Raw genomic sequence first — 17,059 nt, 5'->3', positions numbered from 1 at the left:
TAGAGAAGCTAAATAAGAAGACGAACCTGATGAAGATTATTTAGCTATCCGCCAGGAGGTAGGAAATAGTCAAGAGTCCCAGGTAACCTTGGGTGCATGGAGGGTGGGGGGGGTGGGAGTGTTGTTGGAAGGGGAGAGGGTTAGAGAGAAGGGAGTAGGGGAGGAATGGAGAAAGCTCGGTTGACCGAGATGGGGGGAAGGGAGGAAGGATGAATGTGGGATCAGGGAAGAATATATTTCAACTAAGGGAGTCATTTTAGAGTTTACAGGAAACTTGATTATATATGGGATCCCAGGTCCAAGGAGAGATCCCCAGATTGTTCTCTGGACAGAGGAGGGGGTCCCTGAACCGGCCTTGGCCCGGGACCATACTGATGAATATTTTGCTTATCACCATAGATCCTTCATCTGGCGTTGGATGGCGATACAGATGGAGGTCCGCGTTGGAGCACCGAACTGAGCCCCCCAAGATCCAAATGAGGAGCATAAGGAGGAAGAAAATGACGAAGGACTGCGAGGGATACTATCACCCACTGATACAAGGGGTCGGATCTAATGAGAGTTTACCAAGGCCAGATGGACCGTGACTGAACGAGCATGTGATCCAACCAGATTCTCTGAATGTGGCCGGATTTTCTGAATGTGGCTGGCCTGCAGTCTTTCTGAGAAGCCATTGACAATGACACTGGGACTGGTTTCTTCTGCATATACTGGATTTTTGGGATCCAGTCTGTTTGGATGCTCACCTTCCTGGACCTGGAGGGAGGGGGGAGGAACTTGGACTTCCCACAGGGCAGGAGACCCTGACTGCCCTTGGGGACAAAGAGGGAGGAGGAGAGGGAGGGGGGAGTGGGAGGGCGTTGGGAGGAGGGGCGTAAATGGAAACTTTTTATAATTTAATAAAATTACTTTCAAAAAAAAAAAACAATGACATCTTGAATTTTGCATGCAAATGGATGAAAATAGAAAACGCTTTACTGAGTGAGGTAACCCAGACCCAAAAAGAGGAATATGGTATGTACTCACTCATAAGTGGATTCTAGCCATAGTTAAAGGTCTTTGAGCCTATAATTCGTGATCCTAGAAAAACTAAATAGGAAGGTGAACCTGAAGAAAATCATATGGTTATCCTCCTGGATACTGGAAGTAGACAAGATTGCCAGGCAAACTTGGGTGCACGGGGAGTGGGGGATGGAGGATGGAAGTAAGGGGAGATGGTTAGAGAGAAGGGAGAGGGAGAGGATTGGGCATGACTTGGGGGAATGGGATGGGGAGAGGGAGGAAGGATGGATATGGGAGCAGGGAAGTATATATCTCAACTAAAGGAGCCATTTTAGGGTTTGCAAGAGACTTGATTCTGGAGGGGTTCTCAGGTCCAAGGAGAGGTCCCCAGATTGTTCCCTGGGCAGCAGAGAAGAGGGTGCCTGAACTGGCCTTGGCCTATAACCATACTGATGAATATTTTGCATATCACCATAGAACCTTCATCTGGCGATGGATGGAGATAGAGACAGAGACACATATTGGAACACTGGACTTAACTCTCTAGATCCAAATGAGAAGCAGAAGGAGGGAGAACGTGAGCAAGAAAGGCAGGACCAAAGGGAACCTTCATCTGATGATAGATGGAGATAGAAACGGAGACCCACATTGGAGCACTGAACTGAGCCCCTAAGGTCCAAATGAGGAGCAGAAGGAGGGAGACCATGAAAAAGAAAATCAGGACCGGGAAGGGTGCATTCACCCTCTGATACAAGGGGACTGATCGAATGAGAGCTCACCAAGGCCAGTTGGACTGGGACAGAACGAGCATGTGATCAAACCGGAGTCTCTGAATGTGGCTCACATGGGGGCTGACTGAGAAGCCATTGACAATGGCACTGGGTCTTGTTTTGTCTGCATGTACTGGCTTTTTGGGATCCTAGTCTGTTTGGATGCTCACCTTCCTAGACCTGGAGGGAGAGAGGAGGAACTTGAACTTCCCACAGGGCAGGAAACCCTGACTGCTCTTAGGACTGGAGAGGGAGGAGAAGAGGGCGTGGGGGGAGGAGGAGAGGGAGTGGGGGGAATGGGAGGGTATGAGAAGGAGGAGAGGAAGTGGAAATTTTTATAAACAAATAAATAAAGAAATTTGAAAAGAAAAATAATAAAAAATAAAACACTGAGAATAGTAAAATTCATCTTGTAGATCAATGACTGCTTTCATCATTCAAAATTATATGCATTTGGCATCTTGAATTTGTGAATCTGCCCTCTTCCTCCTCCTTGTATATTTTTTTTCTTTCTTTTGCCCATGTTTTTGAGACGGAAAATGTCATGACTAACATAACTGGAGAAAGTAGATAACTGAACCCATACCTTCTACCACTCATTCCATCTGTCTCCATGAAGCTTACCTGAGAATTAATGATTCATGCAAGAAGGCAGACAATGCCTCAAGTTCTGTTCTTTGCCCTTTGCACTATAAGTAGGCTTATTTAAAAAGAAAAACCTTGCTAGACAGTGGTAGTGCATGCCTTTAATTCCAGTACTCAGGAGATTGATAGAGGCAGAACTCTGTGAGTTCGATGACAGCGTGGTCTACAGAGTGAGTTCCGGGACAGCCAGGAAAGAAAACTCTCAAGCTCTACATGACTCACCCAAGACAATCCATGTTCTCTGAATTGTTGACAGGTTGAGCAATAGGAAAAAGTGTCCATCAGAGAGTTGGAGAAGGCCAGTACTTGGAGATGATAGTTTCATTAGCTTAAGATTTTTAGGTGACAGGAAGCATTGAGAGGCATCAGATCTTGTCAATGGCACAGACCTTATAAATAAGAGCATTTAGTATAAGTTGGAGCGAAATATTCCCAAGATAATGCTACTAACTACAACTACCCACACCAGTTAATGGGCAATAATTCATTCATTTGTTTCTTTAAACTAATAAAACATCAAACTCACAGAGAAAGGGAAAATACATTGAACATAAAAAAAGAAAAAAATGTCTTAGTTACTTTTCTATGGCTGTGATAGAGCACCATGACCAAGGCAACTTATAAAAGATAGTATTCAATTTGGGTTTACAGTTTCAGAGGGTGAGAGTCCATTATTATCATGGCAGATAGTATGGCAGAAAGCAAGCAGGTATGGTAGACACAACCGTGAGGTAGAGAGATACTTGTAATAGAGTGAGTCTTTGGAAACCTCAAAGCCTATGACCAGTGACACATCCTTTCTAATGAGCCCACACCTCCTAATCTTTCCCAAACACTTCTACCAACTGGCAACCAACTGTTCAAATATATGAGCCTATAACAACCATTCTCATTCAAACTGTCATATATGTATCTTCTTACTTCCTCTAAATGTATTCTTTTTTATTTTTTATTGCTTTATAATACCATTCAAATTTACCACATCCTCCCCTCCTCCCATCCCTTCCTGCTCCCCCCTCCTTCTCCCCCTCCCTCTCCAGTCCTAAGAGATGGCAGAGTACCCTGTCTGTGGGAAGTTCAAGGCCCTCCCCACTCCATCCAGACTTAGGAAGGTACGGATTCAAATAGACTAGGATCTCAAAAAGTCAGTACACACTGTAGAGACAAATTCCAGTGCCATTATCATTGGCTTCTCAGTCAGCCCCAATTGTCAGCCACATTCAGAGGGTTCGGTTTGATCCCATGCTCGTTCAGTCACAGTCCAGCTGGCTTTGGTGAGCTCCCATTAGATCAGGCACACTGTCTCAGTGGGTGGACCAAACCCTCACGGTCCTCACTTCCTTGCTCATGTTCTCCCTCCTTTTGTTCTTCAACTGGACCTTGGGAGCTCAGTCCAGTGTTCCAATGTGGGTCTCTGTCTCTATCTCCATCCTATCTCTATTCGTTGCCAGATGAAGGTTCTATGGTGATATTCAAGATAGTCATCAGTTGACTACGAGACAAGGCCAGTTCAGGCACCGTCTCCTCCACTGCCCAGGGTTCTAGCTTGGCAAATCCCCATGGACACCTGGGAACCCCTCTAGAGCCAAGCCTCTTGCCAACCCCAAAATGGCTCCCTTTATTAATATATCTTTTTCCCTGCTCCTATATCCATCCTTCCTCCATCTCAACCATCCCACTCCCCCAAGTTCTCCCCAATCCTCCCCTCTCCCCCTCTCCTCTTTCCCCCATCCCACTCCGACCCCCATGCTCCCAATTAAATGCATTCTTTCATCATAATGTCTATCTTATTGTAGCAGTGAATTGAGATACACAGTTAGGATATAGATTATTTGATTCAATACTTTATTAATCAAATCTGATAATATGTTTTAGCCCAGTTACAAGCTAACCTGTTAGGTACAATTTCATGGATACAACCTGAAGATGGAGATTTCCTGGGTCAGACTGTGATGGACATCCCTGGCTATCAACTTGGCTTGGCCATCAGCTCTGTGCCCAAAGACAAGAGTTCTGGTGTGGGAAGAGGCTTTATTACAAACACTCTAGTGCTTTATCAACTCCCTTAGGTAATATACTATACTGGTTTCATTTTCATCTTTTAGACAGTGCAGATTTTCATTAAAAATTTAAGATTTAAGCTATTTTGTTGAACAAATGGGTATGCACAAGTTTAAGGAAATATGTGAATTTATATGTTTATATAAAACACAAAGTGTGGACAATTTCCCCATGTTTGATGATTCAGGTTACAATACTTTTTTTTTACTTTCGCCATGATGCAGAATCAATTAATTTAGTAAAAAAAAATCACCTGGAGTTTTGGTCATTTTAAATCTTTCCATAGAAAGCAGTGTGGCCTACGATTCTGTGTGGTGAACAGCAGTAGTAAACCTCAGCTATTCACCAGCCATTCATCCAGATTTTAGAGAACCCACACTCTACAATAATGTTTTATTAAGCTATAATAGGTGGAGGCAAGATTTATAAAGTGAAATTTTAAGCTTTTATATGATCAACCTGAAATGGGGAGCATCTATACTACATTCTGAAACTATTAAAACAATCATAATACAAAATTCTCATATGACACTATTATTCAGATAATTGTTTCTGTCAATATAATCATTTGGGTTATCTAATTGGGTCAATATATTTGTTTTACAATAAAATAATGTTGCTGTTCACTATCATCAGAGTAGAAAAGTACAAGATTTGATTATTGTAGTTATTTCTACAGGTGTAAATTTAAGTGTGCTGTCCTTTGCTTTTAGAAAATATTTAGTTGATTATTCCCAAGGTGTGAACTGGAAGTTTCAGCCAAAAGTTTGGTAATTGTTTTTCTTTCCATATGATCATAGTTTAGACAATGATTTTCATACCTTTCATATTAATTTCTAATTGGATCTTGACATACTACATTTCTGTGAAAACAGTAGAGGCAGTACACAATTTCCCCACCGTCGAGTTCATAACAGTGAGTTTGGTTATTTTAGTTCATTATATCTCCACTTTCATCTTTAAGGTGTCCTTTTCGTGTCATTCGTCATGCAGTATAGGTTGATATTCAGGCCTGGAGAGATGGCTCAGCAGTTAAGAGAACTTGCAGAGGACATGGGTTCAGCTCCCAGCACTCACAAGAGTCCCTAACTCCAGTTTCAGGGGATGTAATGTTCTCCTCTGACTTCCAAGAGCACCAGGCATGTAGAGATTACACAGACAAACATGCAGGGAAAATACTCATACTCATAAAATAAAATACAGACAATTCCCATTTTCTTTCAAGTTGTCCTGCATAAGGTAATGACTGTACAAATGTTAGAAAGTGGTGAAGTTTTTATTTTTGTTTATTATGCCTCATTTGAGTCCTGTGATTTCCTGATTGGAATTGATCTCAGTGAAAGCTCTTAGGTGTGCTACAAAGAGCTGGAATCGATCCATCTTAAAGGTACATTTGTCTACAGGGTCTCCAAGGTGCTCAGAAAGTGTTGCTCTAAAGGATGTACAGCAACGATTAAAGAATCATTTGCAAGCTAAACAGGGACAAGTCTCTGTCAGAACAGAAGAAAGCTGGCAACTAATTACACTCATTTAAAACCCATTACTTAGCTTTTAATTAGACAAAAAGAGAAGAGAGTGAGGCCGTTATCTAATTAAAATAGAATTTGGAATGTGAAATTTCACAAAGTGTGGTCTCCTGGAATATAATCAATGATTTAAAATGAATCTTTTTGAAGTTAAGTTCCTGGAAATTGCAGACAAACAAAATTCAGTGTCTCAAGTAAAGAAATATGTTAATATTAATAATAAATAACACATATGAATAGGTGAACTATCATCATTTGGAATATTAAATGAATACAAATGATTAGCAAAATCACAAAGTTGTCTCATAATCTCAGGACATATAAATGAAAAGGATTATATGGATATCTATAAATATCATATTTTATTATCATATTAATTTAAGAATATTTAATCTATATATGATCAATAAAAAGACCTATATTGTACAATTGAATAGCTTAAAAGCTACATATCTGTTTACTTGTGCTTGTCATTGAAGAACATGTATTATGGAAAATTGATCTGTCTCAAACAATAACACACATGAATGTGCATAATGTTTACACACATATGCACATAACTACATGTTCGTGAAAGTAATTAAGGGATATTGGAGAGATGAGTCAGTGGTTAAGGGTACTTGTTGCTTTTACAGAAGATTAGGGTTCACATATGGCTGCTCACATCTACCTGTAAATCCAGCCCCAACGAATCTGACATCTTCCAGGCTCCACGGCTACTGTACTCATATCCCATATATTCCCACAGACTCACACACAGTTTCCAAAAAAAGTACAAGGCAGAAAATATTAATTTATTTCCATGATTTTCCTATGTACTTAACATTTATTCATGAAATCATTCCAAATTTCACACATTCACAAATTAGTAAAAGTTTGGCGTCTTCAGTTCACCCGTATTGCAAGAGTCATAAAAAGAAAGATTTTATGTATTCAGATCCTGTCAGTGAGCATTTTTATAAGGAAGTGAGTGATCCTTTTTATATGTGTGTATTCCCAAGTTATATTCATTGGGTGAATCTGAGTCACTCCTATTAAAGTCAAAACGAAGGTTAAGTCCCTGATTCTTACTTCATTATCCACTTAGCACTATGGATCGAGTTCATTTTCTCTCTTGTTCAGCTTCAGGAAAACTAGTTTTTAAATAATAATACAAGGAAATAAGTTCACAGATTTTACATTAAAGTTTGAGGAGGTTTAAAATTAGTGAACTCTATAAACAGGAAGTCAAGCAGAACACTTTTAGTATCACTGAGCCCTCCTCATCTAACTCCTTACTCAACTAAAGTACCCGCTGCTCTGATTTCAGCTGTTTTGTTTTGTCTCTGTTCTGGCAAATACATTTTATACAAATGGAACCCCAAAAGGTGTTTATGGGAAGGGCGACTTGGCTATTAATTCAAGATTAGTGTGGTACAATCCATGCATGTTACCATGTAGGCATTAGGTCCCCTTTCTCAGTTTTGTATGATATTTTTTGCATGGATACAATCCAATTTATAGATTGTTTTGTACTCAAACTGTTGCATGACTTTTACTTTTAAGATGATGTAAATAATGGTTTTACAAAATTTTTAGATATAGTTTGATGAATGTGTTACATTTGCAAAACTATAGTTGCTCTTAGAACAGGCACATATTCAGCTAACCAAACTCTCACATAAGTTCCCCAAGAACATTTTACAATGGATTTTTTTTTGTCCTGATGGATTTTAAAATCCATGCTTTGCTTTGATCATTATTCAAAATTTAGGTAGAATTTTCAAAGTGTAGCACTATATATTAATTATACTATATTATATATTATGCCCCTGTTTATAAAGTATCTTTGCCTTCCAGTTCCTACATGCTTTATTGTGTATATTGCCCTATATTTTTGATGGTCTCAGATATGATACCAAATATATGTGGTGGTGTAGGAAGTCCTTCTGTTTGTGTGTTGCTTTCTTTGGTTAATTAATAAAGAAACTGCCTGGCTTGATAGGGCAGAATATACATAGGAAGAGAAAACAGAACTGAATTCTGGGAGGAAAAAGCAGAGTCAGAGAGAGCCACCATGGAAATGCAGGTCAGACATGCTAAATCTTTCCTGGTAAGCCACGACCTCATGGTGAACACAGATGGGTTAAATCAAGATGTGAGAGTTAGCCAATAGGAGGCTAGAGCAGTCTTTTAATTAATACAGTTTCTGTGTGATTATTTCGAGTTTAAGATAGCCAGGAAGCTGGTTCAAACAAAGAACCCCGCTCCCTACAACAATGTGGTGGTAAAATGTCTTGATGGATGGCCATGGAATTTTGTATGCAACCATCATTAGACTAATATTTCTATATCTGCTCCTAAGTAGTTTAAATTTTCTACTGGGTCCAATGAGAAGACGTGAGGGAATCACAGAAATCATTTTCCAAAGGAATCAGGGGCCAAAGAAATAAATAACAGTCCGTGAAAAATGTTGAGACATAGTAGAAATGTTCTGAATTAGAGGTGTATCTTTGCTAACTTGGAATTGGCAAAAGTTGAGAACACTGGTGTAGTGATATTTCATTTGTATTTTAATAAATAAATCTTGTGTGACAAACTAAAGTCATTAGAGGTCAGGCAGTGGTGACACACACCTTTAATCCCAGGATTTGAGAGACAGAGGCAAATGGATCTCTGTGAGTTCAGGCCACCCTGAGCTACACAAGATCAATGCAGAAACAAATCAAGATGGTGGTGGCTCAAAACTTTAATTCCCAGTACTAGGGAGTCACACACCTTTAATCCCAGCACTAGAGGGAATATAAAATGGGAAGGGAGAGAGAGGCTCTGTCTGCTTAGTCTACAGTCGTCCAGCCTTGGTAGAGGTATAGCCTCTCTAGTAGTGTGGCTGCTTTGCTTTTCTTGTTTTCAGATTGAGATTTATTTACTAAATACAAATAATATACCACTATACACTGGCCTGGCTCGGGCTCTGAGTTCCTCCAGGATAATGGTTTATATTAAGATTTATTTATTTTTATTTTTTGCATATGAGTGTTTGTGTGTATGTATATGTATCATTTGTGGGTATTCCTCAAAAAATCCTGAAGAATGTGTTGGAAACCTTGGAAGTGGAGTTACAGGCAGTTATGAAGCACCATGTGAGTGCTGGAAACCAAACTTCAGTGCTGTTATAGCAGTAAGTACCCTTAGCTGTTGAGCCATCTCTCCAGATACCCAAGTCAGAGCTTTATAATGCCAAAACAGAGACCTTCTCCACCAAAACCTTGCCAACATTGTAACTTCTAAAGCTTTCTTCAGCAAAAGTCAAAAAACATGAAATAAAATAGTCTTGAAAATAATTAAGCCTCTTACAACCTCTGAGGACCAGGCGTGAAAAGACACCATTTCTAAACACTAATGTCCATGTCTTGAAGAGCAAACATGAACCAGAGAGAGAGATTCTAAGCAACAAGGCTATAACCAAACTTTACACCAGTTAGTGCACAATCAGATGAATATGGCCATCTTCCTGGCTCAAACACTTTTGAGTAATGACTTTATGAAACAAACTATGAAATGATATCTTTAGAGTTCAATATTAAATTATGAGGCCTATGCAATAGGAACACATATTTAATATTACAGACTAATAGATCTCTCTTTCTGTTCTTTGCGTGTGTGGGCACATGCAAGCCAACAATTGACTCAAATCAGGATTTAAGATAAACATGGGCAGGGAAATATAAAACAATGAAGAGAATGGGCATTAGGAGAGGGAATTGGAAGATAATATTAGAACCCAACCATAGATTTAAATATTAGAACTCAATCATTGATTTAGGGCATTATGTGGCATATAGGAAAAATAACCTATGAGGTTAAAACCCAACTAATGGGTTGGCAATGGTTAGACAGAAGATGGCAAGACTTTGGAAGCAAGGCAGGTGGGCCTACATAAAATGTAAAAGAGCCCTGAGGAAACCAAAATTTACTCACCTGAGGGACTGGATTCCATCGGTAAGGTGGGGGGAGAAGGAGGAAGCAATACTTACAAGAGAAAAAACCCAAGTTATTGATTTTATTTTGTTCATGATAGGTGGCTGTCAAAGAAATCAAAGGTATTAAGCAATATCATTCCATTTTCATAAAATATCCTGAGACATCTCAGACATCTTAAATGTAGGGTAAACTGAGGTTTTGATCAGCCGTGTTTGATGACGCATGTTCCTCATCCCTGCACTTAGGAAATAGAGGCAAGAGAATTAGTTGTTAAGGACAAGAGTGCAGTCTGGGGTGAGTGAGATTCAATCTTAGAAATAAAATGTAATCTTTTTTTTTTTTTTAGCTATGTAGAACCTCTAGGATGATTAAAAATGAGTTGCTTCTAACGTCTTCTATTTACTTCTGTGTTCTCAAGCAATTTGAAAATGTTTCCGGAGCAAATATCTGAATTTTTATTCTATGTGTGGAGATGCTATGAGGAATTCTCTTAGCAATATGACTCAATCAGTTTCAAGAAAGGAGAAACTATTTGATTTTTTTTTTACTCTGCAAAAACATTCAGTTACACACTTAAAATAAGAAAAAACATATTTTCGGAAACAATATTACGTTTTTTATCATTTGTTTAAAATAATCTAAATTAAACTTACTGCATTATTATCAGTCAGCCCTTGGTCTAACCAGGTCTATTCCTGCTCCATTAGCTCCATCTTACAAAGCAGCCAGTCCTGTGAATTTTTTAAACCCTGCCTCGTTTCTCATTCTGTTAATTCATGACATAAAATCTGATACACCAGAGGCTTTATCTAACATTTTCTTACAAATGTCTACTTTATTGAAATTCAGAATAGGAATTCAGACCCTTCTTTTACAAACCAAACAGCTTGAAGAAATTGTCTCAGTTCTCTGAGCCTCACTGCGTTCATCTGTCAATTTAGTCTGATAAATGATACACATTCCTCTGAATTTCACTAACATAACATTCTGTGTTCATCAAAATTTTATGACAAAATCTACTCTCTTGGTTTTGTGGCTGTGTGGGATGCTATACCCCTACTTTGTGTTTATGGAGTGGGTGCCTAAGTGTGCACATAGTATCAGGTTCTGTTGCTCTCTACCTTATTCCTTGAAGACAATGTCCCTTATGAAGCTAGAGCTAGCATATTTTCAGTAAGCCAACTGCTCCTCTTGTCTCTACTCACCCCGGAAACCCCAGCCTTGAGGTTATAAGCAATTTTGCGGCTTTCTATATGACTGTGTAGATTCAGGGCTTCATGCTTATGCAACAAGAAACTAACCTGGAAAACCTTCTTCCCAGACTCATAAAATTGATGGTTTTAGTCACTGGATTAGTTTACAAACAGGTTAATAGTGTGAAAACCGTTAAATTAAAATTAAAGAAATGAAGAACGTAAAGCAGACACCACTCAGTATAACCCACAAATCAGGTTGTGGTGTTTTATTGGAGGTCAACCACTCCCATTTGCTTCCACCATTCAGACTACTATCCTACTATACTTGAAAATAAAATGAAATACTTCTTATATCCCTCCCTGGATAACCCGCAGTTCTCATAATATTCAGGACTTTTGCCAAGTAACTTACTGAATTGTGACTTAGAACACTGCCTCATAGCACACTGCATATTAATTGTTGATGTAAATAATCTCTTTACTAAAGCCATCCATACTTCATTACCCCTCTTAAACACTTACTGATAAGCTTAATTGCTGCTGAGAAAAGTCATTATATGCATGCCCATTTATAAATTCTTCCTTTAAAAAGCAGTTTTGCAAAACACTGAATTTGCTAATTTGCTAGTAAACTCTTTCTGTGGCAAGGAACAAATTTTATAATTTAAGGATAGCAACTTTGCACAGCTGGGATAAATACATTTTGCGTTTGAATTAATGAGTCTTATAGAGTCTAGTGAAAGCTACTAGTTTGTGCTGTTGGAAATAATGTGAATTTTTCTTCTAACATTCCTCTTAAGCCAGAACTTACCTAGTCCTAATACAACATCTGAATAGAAACTACCCATTTTCTTTGGCATGCTGTATATAAGAGCATGAACCATGGCATGTCTATGGTTTAGAGCTAAACACAGAGAAGCACATCCCATACTGTTTGAAACTAATGCAATTTAACAACAAAATCATTAGCGAGCATTGACGACTGCAGAGAAAACTGGTCTAACCAGAAACTTCGGACATCTGTGGCTTTTTCCTCCTGCTATTTCAGGAAACCTCATTTAAGTATGGTTCCCATGAAATGCTGGATTAAAACCAATGTGCATCCATCAAAGGGTTATTGTTGTGATACTTTCCACCAGAAACAATTGCAGCAGTGAGTCACTACGCTTCTGTATGTGTGTGCACAGGAAGTGCCTCAGCTTTGCATGTTCAAACTTAGGGTTGCAATTATTTTATAACAATTCCTATTATACTCAGACAGGACATTGAAAACAAACTCAGTAAATAATTGTTTACTGAATAACAATTAAACTGTTCATAATGCATCATAAACCAATATCCAGATGGAGATGAATTTCATTAACCACAGAAACCTGTAATGACTATAATGTGATCAGAGTATCAATACAGTGATTAACACAAATATTAAAAATGATTATTAGCTCTTATAATATAAGGAGATGCTAAGAAGACAGAAATAATAGTGAAAACATGAAGAAAAGTTATGGAAAAGAATTCATAGGAAAAAATAATCAAAACTCAGTGGTTAACTCGATACAAAAAGTTAGTTTATAAAACAAAGAGGAGGGCTGGTGAAATGGCTTGCTTGGTAAAGCATTTGTCTCAGAAGATGAGGATCTGAATTAAAAGTTCTCAGAATTCATGTGTGCCAATTACCTTTCTTTGTCCCAGGGAAGAGGAAACCTCAGTTGAAATATTGCCTCAATCAGATTGTCTTGTGAATGTGTCTTCCAGAGATTGTTTTGTTTAATGATTGATATAGTAGGGACCAGCACATCGTAGGCAGCACCATTCCTAGGCAGGTGGATCTGGGTAGTGTGAGAAAGTGAGATGATGGGCTGAAATGCTTGTTCGGTGGCGAAGAGCACTTGTTATTCTTCAGAATATCTGGGTTTGGTTCTCAGAATCCACGCAGTGGCTTACAAAAACCAGGAACTCCAGTTCTAAAGGATCTGGCTCATCTTATGACTTCTTCAAGCACCAGGTATGGAATCAATGTACTCACATGTATACAGGCAAAGCACTCATGCACATGAAATAAAAAGTAAGTAAATCTTTAAAAACAAGGAAGCTTGCAGAGTGGAACAGATAGCGAGGCAGTAAATGGTATTACTCCATGGATTCTTCTTCTAGGCTCATACTTTGAATTTCGGCCTTGAATGACTTTAGTGATGGACTGGAATATCTAAGCTCAGATCAACCCTACCCTCTCCCAGGTTACTCACAGTCCATGTTTTAACACAGTAAAATAAGAGCAAAATAGAATAACATTCAACTCCATGCATAATAGTATGTGTCTATAAGTATCTGTTCTTATGGTGATGTAGAAGGTAGATAAAAGAGATTCCCTCAAAGTTAGGGAGCCAGCCAGCCTGGCATGTACAATGGTGACCAATAAAAGAGAGACCTTGTCTAAATCATGGTTCAAGTCAAGGATCACCTTCACTGGACTATGACAATGTACACACATGCAAAAATACCTTCACACACATATGGAAACACGCACACAGAGAAAGAGAGAGAGATGCATTCACACATAAAATAAGTAGTGAATAAATCAAAGAATTCATTAGTTTTACTGTTCATGTCAAATTATGTCTTTCAGCAGGATGTAAACAAAGAATTTCTGCTTATTTGATGATGATTAAAGAAGCTCCCAGATAGATTCATCTGCAATGGAGACAAGAAAGTGTCTAATTCTTTAGAATTTGGAGGAAGGAAGATAGATCATGCAGTCAGATTGCAGTGACGTAAAACTATGTATTATTAGAACAAAGAAAAATAGTATGAAGAAGTTATGTAATCATGTGCCTGAGAGATGAGTTAGTATTTGATAATTGCAGTGCGGGTAGTGACTTCTCAATAGTCATCTTAGTAATGGAAAGAGGGCAGAAATTTCGAGGCGGGTCCAAGGTTTGAACACCTGAAATGAAATGAAGGCGGTTGCAGAAAAAAAAACCTTTGAGAATTTTGGCGGTTAGAATAATCAATTCTAGAAACTTATGGCATAGATACAGCATTTTTCTTTCTTTCTTTTTTTCTTTCTTTCTTTCTTCCTTCCTTCCTTCCTTTCTTCCTTTCTTTCTTTCTTTCTTTCTTTCTTTTTTTCTTGTTTTTTTTTTGAAGAGACCTACATGCCACCATAACAACATAAAGAATGAGTCTGCCCATATAGAGAAAGCAAAGTGGAAAAGGATGTTTACATAATTAAACAAAGATGGAGAGAATCTTTAGCAGTAGAGCTAGTGATTCTTTTGTCTCTATTTAATTAATCTTAAGCTTTAAAGCCAGCTACCCTTATACATGTTTCAGCTAAAATCAAGTTCTAAAGTTTATATTCATTTTGTAAACTCAATCTTAGGGGTTCTAAGAACTCTTTCCCTCTGACTGTATATCTATACACCATCTCATAGCAATAACTAATAATGATGAATTAAAAAGATACTTCAGGTTATCTTAATAGATCATTAACCCTTATGAAGGTCAATATCATCACTGCTAGAAGCAACAAGTCTTTCCAAGGACAGGACTCCAGAATGAAATTATATACCTTGTAGCCTATCAGGAGCTTTCAATTAGCATGCCTAACTCCCCTTCTTATAGAAAAGAGTCCTTTTAAGTATCTAAGACCTCTACTTTCTGTAATTTAGTACTGAGTATATCATGCAACAATCCAATTTTTGGTGGTCTATAGACATATTGTAACAAAGACTTAATAACACTAGCAAAGAGAAGCCACCAAATAAAAATGAAGTAGGCACACACACACACACACACGTGTGCCAGGTCTATGTAGTTATGGCATATTTTTCTCAATATAACACTTTGTGAAAGACAGCTGTGACCCAGGAAATCAAAACTATGAAAGTTCCAAACTGAGCAATGAGTATGAGTATCAACTATATTAGCACACCTTCTACACTAAAACCACAGGAAGGTTTGTGCTTGTGCTGTGGTGGAGGGGTACAAAATATCCATGGGTTGTTACTCATATTCCCATTAGTAAAACAAATGCCAACTTACTTAACATAGCTGTGTTGAAACATGACATTATCCAGTGAATTTAATTTTAAATACATTTATTATATTTTACTTGATATCATCTTTTATGAAACTGTTTCTTGCTTGTGTTTAATTTTTAAGTATTGATAATTAACACAGGGCAAATCCTAACTATCTCTTTTCCTGCTTCCGAGGAATTAGTCACCGCAGAATCTCATCTTTAATATTTTAATTAACCTTTTGTCATCTGCTTCAAAATAGCTCCAACAAAGTAAACATATGCCGCATCCCCTGATACAGGAAACTTTTATTATCTTCTCCAACTTCCCGAAGTTTACTATTTTAAAACATCTATATACAGTGTTTTCATGGTTTTAACGACATCAAAATCCCATAATGCTGAGCCTTTAATTGCATAAGCTATATCTTATTTATTGTCCACTATTATGGAGTTTCATGTGTTATTCTACTCATTCTCCCCCTCTGTTCTCCTGTCTTTTTCATTAACTCTGAAAATTAATTTTGCCTTCTGTCAAATAGCCTGTTTGGTCAACTGTTTTCCCCAGAGATGCCTTGCCAGATCCATCTGAGCTCCTCCTGCCATCTGGACCAGGTACATTTTTGGTTTAGATTCCTCATTCTCGCCTCATCTTCGTCTCAGTTCCCTTTATCTCCCCCTTGAGGAAAGTTCCCTCTTTCCTAGATCTCACGTCTTTATTTTCCTTGCTTTGTTTTATGGAGCATATAGTAACAAAGTTTTTTTGCCCACCTTCGGTGAATGCAATGAAGCACTTGGAGGCATGCATGTCTGAGTGCTTGGTGGTGCCCAAGTTTGAATGGATGTAGGATTCTCTGATGAACATCATTTTATCATTTTACTTTCACTGCCTTTATGCATTGTGTTTTGAGAGTGTTTCGTCTGTTAGCAAGAAGTTCCAAGCTATCATTACTGATAAGTATATGTAACCATACTTTCACCTTGTCTTTAAAGTATGTAACCATATTTTCACCTCTGTCTTTAAATTCGTGTATTTGGACTCTAACCTAGTATTTCATTTCTAATCACTTTGACATTTCCAGTTTTTCTGTTAGCTACTTTCCTCCTTTTTTGTGTTTTTCTCGGCAACTGCAGTTTCTAACACAAAAGTTTAGTTTTAATCCATCTATTATTATGATCTCTTCGTTAATGATAATATGTGCACAATATATATATATATATACACCAATTATAGCTTGAAGACTTTTAATTTAAAGGTCATTTTATGTGTATGTATGGCTGTTTTGCCTACATGTATGCCTGATTAAGGAAATATCACCAAACTCCATCCCTGCATGAAGAACCATAAGCAAATAAATTAATCAGTCTTCCCCACAGATGAGACATCTTTGGTTATCTAATATAGTAAGGCCTAAAAGCATATATATGAGAAGTACTACATGGAGTCATCAGAATTTGTGTGTGTGTGTGTGTGTGTGTGTGTGTGTGTGTGTGTATAACAAAAATAATTAGAGAAAAAGAAGCAATAATTTGATGTAGAGACGTGGAGAACAGAAAGAGAATAAGAAAGGGAAAAAGATGTAAATGTGTTATACATATGCGATATTTTTCAATTAACCAAAAAATTTAATTTAGAGGATGCAGACAAAGCTGAGTAGTTAAAAGTACATGCAGTTCCTGCAGAGGACCCAAGGTCAGTCCCCAGCACCTGAGTAACACAGTCCACAGCCTGTTTAACTTGAGCTCCAGGGAATTGTGACTCACACTCACAAACTCCAACACAGGTGCAAGCCCACACACATAATTAAAGATAGATCTTTACAAAGATAAAAATAAATCTTTCCCCAAAGAGTCCATACAACATATGCAACTCTA

The sequence above is a fragment of the Myodes glareolus genome, chromosome 9 (assembly GCF_982192425.1).
Source record: "Myodes glareolus chromosome 9, mMyoGla1.1, whole genome shotgun sequence".
Taxonomy (NCBI): Eukaryota; Metazoa; Chordata; class Mammalia; order Rodentia; family Cricetidae; genus Myodes; species Myodes glareolus.
This window is presented reverse-complemented; position numbering follows the sequence as displayed.